This window comes from Nicotiana attenuata, chromosome 4 (genome assembly GCF_001879085.1).
Source record: "Nicotiana attenuata strain UT chromosome 4, NIATTr2, whole genome shotgun sequence".
Classification (NCBI taxonomy): domain Eukaryota; kingdom Viridiplantae; phylum Streptophyta; class Magnoliopsida; order Solanales; family Solanaceae; genus Nicotiana; species Nicotiana attenuata.
The window spans coordinates 9,193,269-9,198,409 of NC_031992.1; positions in this window are offsets into that span (position 1 = coordinate 9,193,269).

Sequence of the window (5,141 nt, forward strand, 5' to 3'; positions counted from 1 at the left end):
CCTTTTGATCCTTGTCGGGACTCTCATTATAATTGTAAGTATGTATATGGATCGGGTTGCACGCCGCAACAATATTATATATGGATCGGGTTGCACGCCGCAACAATATTATATATGGATCGGGTTGCACGCTGCAACAATATTATATATGGATCGGGTTGCACGCCGCAACAATATTATGTATGATCGGGTTGCACACCGCAATAATATTATATATGGATCGGGTTGCACGCCGCAACAATATTATATATGGATCGGGTTGCACGCCGCAACAATATTATATATGGATCGGGTTGCACGCCGCAATAATATTATATATGATCGGGTTGCACACTGCAACAATTATTATATATGGATCAGGTTGCACGCCGCAACAATATTATATGGGAGCGGGTGGTACGCCTACCACGAGTTATAATAAAATGGGATCGGGTGGTACGCCTACCACAAAATATAATAAAATTGGAACAGGTGGTACGCCTACCACGAGATATAGGGAATGTGATCGGGTTGCACGCCTGCAACAAGATGTAAAAATAAAGTGAAATCTGCCTTTGTTTTCCTTATTCTTGTTAGTGGTTGGATTTTTGATTCCTTAATAATTCTCTTGATATTCTGTTTTTACTTGTTATTCCCCGAAGCATGTTTCCCCCTCCCATCTTTATTTGTTTATCTCTGCTTTACTTTCCGCTGTATATTATACAACTGCACAAGTTTATTTGGTAGTCTGGTCCTAGCCTCGTCACTACTTCACCGAGGTTAGGTTAGGCTAGGCACTTACCAGCACATGGGGTCGGTTTGAGCGAGGCCTATCATAGGCAGTTTGAGCGTCTCCAGCAGGGTTCTATGACTGTTACCCAGTATGAGACCAGATTCATCGACTTGGCTCATCATGCTCTTATCATGCTTCCCACTGTGAGAGAGTGAGGAGGTTCATTGAAGGACTCGTCCAGCCCGCTCGGTTAGCTAGAGGTGGAGGTAGAGGTATTAGAGGTGGAGGTAGAGATGCTAGAGGTGGAGGTAAAGGTATTAGAGGTGGAGGTGCAGGTACTGTTCTGGTTTGTGGTAGAGAAGCTTGGGTTTTATTTTATGCCGTGTCTGGTCATGCCTAGTGATTCTTTGAGTGCCCCTGTTTATGTGTATACACCTTTGGGTGATCCTATTGTGGTGATTGGAGGTCTCGAGACTCGTGTAGATTTGTTGCTTCTGGACATGGTTGATTTTGATGTTATATTAGGGATGGACTGGTTATCACCTTACCACGCTATCTTGGACTGTCATGCCAAGACTGTGACCTTAGCCTTGCCAGGTTTACCCCGTTTAGAGTGGAGAGGGACTCCTGGTCATTCTACCCGTAGTGTTATTTCTTATGTGAAGGCTCGGCGTATGGTCGAGAAGGGGGTGTTTGGCCTATTTGGCTTATGTTCGCGATTCTAGTGCTGAGGTCCCTCCTATTGATTCTGTGCCCGTGGTTCGGGAGTTTCCTGAGGTATTTCCTTCAGACCTTCCGGGTATGCCACTCGACAGGGATATTGACTTTTGCATTGATCTGGTTCCGAGCACGCAGCCCATTTCTATCCCGCCGTATTGCATGACCCCGCCTGAGTTGAAAGAGTTAAAGGAGCAATTGCAAGACTTGCTTGAGAAGGGTTTCATTAGACCTAGTGTTTCGCCTTGGGGTGCGCCGCTGTTGTTTGTTAAGAAGAAGGATGGGTCGATGAGAATGTGTATTGATTACTGGCAATTGAACAAGGCTACAATCAAGAATAAGTATCTGCTGCCGAGGATTGATGATTTGTTCGATCAGCTTCAGGGTGCCAAGGTATTTTCAAAGATTGACTTGAGATCTGGCTACCATCAGTTGAGGATTAGGGCATCCGATGTCCCTAAGACCGCTTTCCGCACTCGGTACGGGCATTATGAGTTCTTGGTGATGTCATTCGGGTTGACTAAAGTCCCAGCAACTTTTATGGATTTGATGAACCGAGTGTTCAGGCCTTATTTGGACTCGTTCATGATAGTCGTCATTGATGATATATTGATATATTCCCGCAGCCAGGAGGAGCACGAGCAACACCTTAGAATGGTTCTTCAGACTCTGAGGGATAGTCAGTTATATGCTAAGTTCTCTAAGTGTGAGTTCTGGTTGAGTTCAGTTGCATTTTTGGGTCATGTTGTATCAGCAGAGGGTATTCAGGTAGACCCAAAGAAGATTGAGGCAGTCAAGAACTAGCCTAGACCAGCATCAGCTACAGAGATTCGGAGTTTCTTGGGATTGGCAGGCTACTATCGTCGGTTCGTGGAGGGGTTTTCATCTATTGCAGCCCCAATGACCAGGTTGACCCAGAAGGGTGCCCAGTTCATATGGTCGGACGAGTGTGAGGCGAGCTTTCAGAAGCTCAAGACAGCTCTGACTACGGCACTGGTGTTGGTTTTGCCCACAGGTTCAGGGCCTTATACTGTATATTGTGATGCATCTCATATTGGGCTTGGTACAGTGTTGATGCAGGATGGCAAGGTCATTGCCTATGCTTCGCGGCAGTTGAAGATTCATGAGAAGAACTATCCAGTTCATGATTTGGTGTTGGCAGCCATTGTCCACGCATTGAAGATTTGGAGGCATTATCTGTATGGCGTGGCATGTGAGGTGTTCACGGATCACAAAAGTCTTCAGTATTTGTTCAAGCAAAAGGAGTTGAATTTGAGGCAGAGGAGGTGGCTGGAGTTGTTGAAGGATTGTGATATCACCATCTTATATCATCCGGGAAAGGCCAATGTGGTGGCCGATGCTTTAAGTAGGAAGTCAGCCAGTATGGACAGTCTCGCTTATATTCCGGTCGGTGAGAGACCTCTTGCTTTGGATGTTCAGGCTTTGGTCAATCCGTTCGTGAGGTTGGATGTTTCTGAGCCCAGCCGTGTGTTAGCTTGCACAGTCGCCCGTTCTTCAATATTGGAGCGTATCCGAGATCGGCAGTTTGATGATCCCCATTTGCGTGTCCTTAGAGACACAGTGCAGCACGGAGGTGCCAAGCAGGATACCATAGGTGATGATGGAGTTTTGAAATTGCAGGGCCGAGTCTGTGTGCCCAATGTGGAAGGTCTTCGAGAGTTGATTTTAGAGGAGGCCCATAGCTCCCGGTACTCAATTCATCCGGGCGCCGCGAAGATGTATCAGGATTTACGGCAACATTATTGGTGGCGGAGAATGAAGAAGGATATCGTTGCTTATGTGGCTCGGTGTTCGAATTGTCAGCAGTTTAAGTACGAGCATCAGAGGCCCGGTGGTTTATTTCAAAGGATTGAGCTTCCCGAGTGGAAGTGGGAGCAGATCACTATGGATTTTGTTGTTGGACTCCCGCAGACTCGGAAGAAGTTCGATGCAATACGGGTCATTGTTGATAGGCTGACCAAGTCAGCACATTTCATTCCTGTGGCAGTCAACTATTCTTCTGAGAGGCTAGCTGAGATCTATATCCGGGAGATTGTTCGCCTTCATGGTGTGCTATCATTTTGGGTACGCAGTTTACCTCGCATTTGTGGAGAGCAGTTCAGCGAGAGTTGGGCACACGGGTTAGTTGAGCACAACATTTCATCCCCAGACGGACGGGCAGTCCGAGCGGACTATTCAAATTTTGGAGGATATGCTCTGAGCTTGTGTATTGACTTTGGAGGCTTGTGGGATCAGTTTTTGCCTTTAGCGGAGTTCGCCTACAACAATAGCTACCGGTCGAGTATCCAGATGGCTCCTTATGAGGCCTTATATGGTAGGCGGTGTCGGTCTCGGTTGGATGGTTTGAGCTGGGGGAGGCTCGGTTGTTGGGTACGGATCTGGTTCAGGATGCCTTGGACAAGGTCAGGATCATTCAGGATAGGCTTCGTTCAGCTCAATCCAGGCAAAAGAGTTATGCCGACCGCAAGGTTCGAGATTTAGCGTTCATGGTCGGTGAGCGGGTATTGCTTCGAGTGTCGCCTATGAAGGGCGTGATGAGATTTGGGAAGAAGGGCAAGCTTAGCCCTAGATACATCGGGCCGTTTGAGGTTCTTGATCGAGTGGGAGAGGTGGCTTATAGACTCGCATTGCCGCCGAGCTTATCAGCCGTGCATCCAGTGTTTCATGTGTCCATGCTTCGGAGGTATAACGGCGATCCCTCCCACGTGTTAGATTTAAGCACTGTCCAATTGGACAAGGACTTGTCTTATGAAGAGGAGCCGGTAGCCATTCTAGACCGGCAAGTTCGTCAGCTGAGATCGAAGAGTTTTCCTTCTGTTCGAGTTCAGTGGAGAGGTTAGGCTCTTGAGGCATCGACTTGGGAGTCCGAGTCCGATATGCGGAGCCGTTATCCCTACCTTTTTCCCGACTTAGGTACTTCCTTCTTATGTCCGTTCAAGGACGAATGGTTGTTTTAGAGGTGGAGGATATGATGACCCAAAAGGTCATCACTTGTTTTAAAATTTAATTCTGTATTTCTGAGGCCTTGAAAACCTCTTTTAGCCTCGTCTCGATTTGTGTGCGCAATCCGGGCGCGTAGCCGGAATGCTTAAATATGAAAATCTATGAAAAATGGTAAAATTTGGTTATAAAATGAGTTATTTTGACTTCGGTCAATATTTTGGGTAAACGGACCCGGACCCGTGATTTGACGGTCCCGTAGGGTCCGTAGGAAAACATGGTACTTGGGCGTATGCTCGGAATCGAATTCCGAGGTCCTCAGCCCGAGAAATGAATTTTTGAAAGAAATTGTTTTATGAAATTGTTTAAGGAAATTGGAAATGAAATTTGATTAGAACATCTTAGTATCGGGCCCGTATTTTGGTTCCGGCACCCCGTACAGGTCTTATATATGATTTAAGATGTTTCTGTGAAATTTGGTAAAAAACGAACGTCGTTTGACGTGATTCGGACCTAAATTGCTAAAGTTGATGCTTTATGAAGTTTGAGAAAAATCCTTTGATTTTGAGGTTTAATTCGTTGTTATTGAGGTTATTTTGGCGATTTGATCGCACGGATAAGTTCGTATGATGTTGTTGAGTTAGTACGTATGTTTGGTTAGGATCCCCGAGGGCTCGGGATGTGTTTCGGGAAGTTTTGGACTTAAGAAATGTTGCAGATTTTGCTGTTCAGTGCACAGGGAAATTGTTCT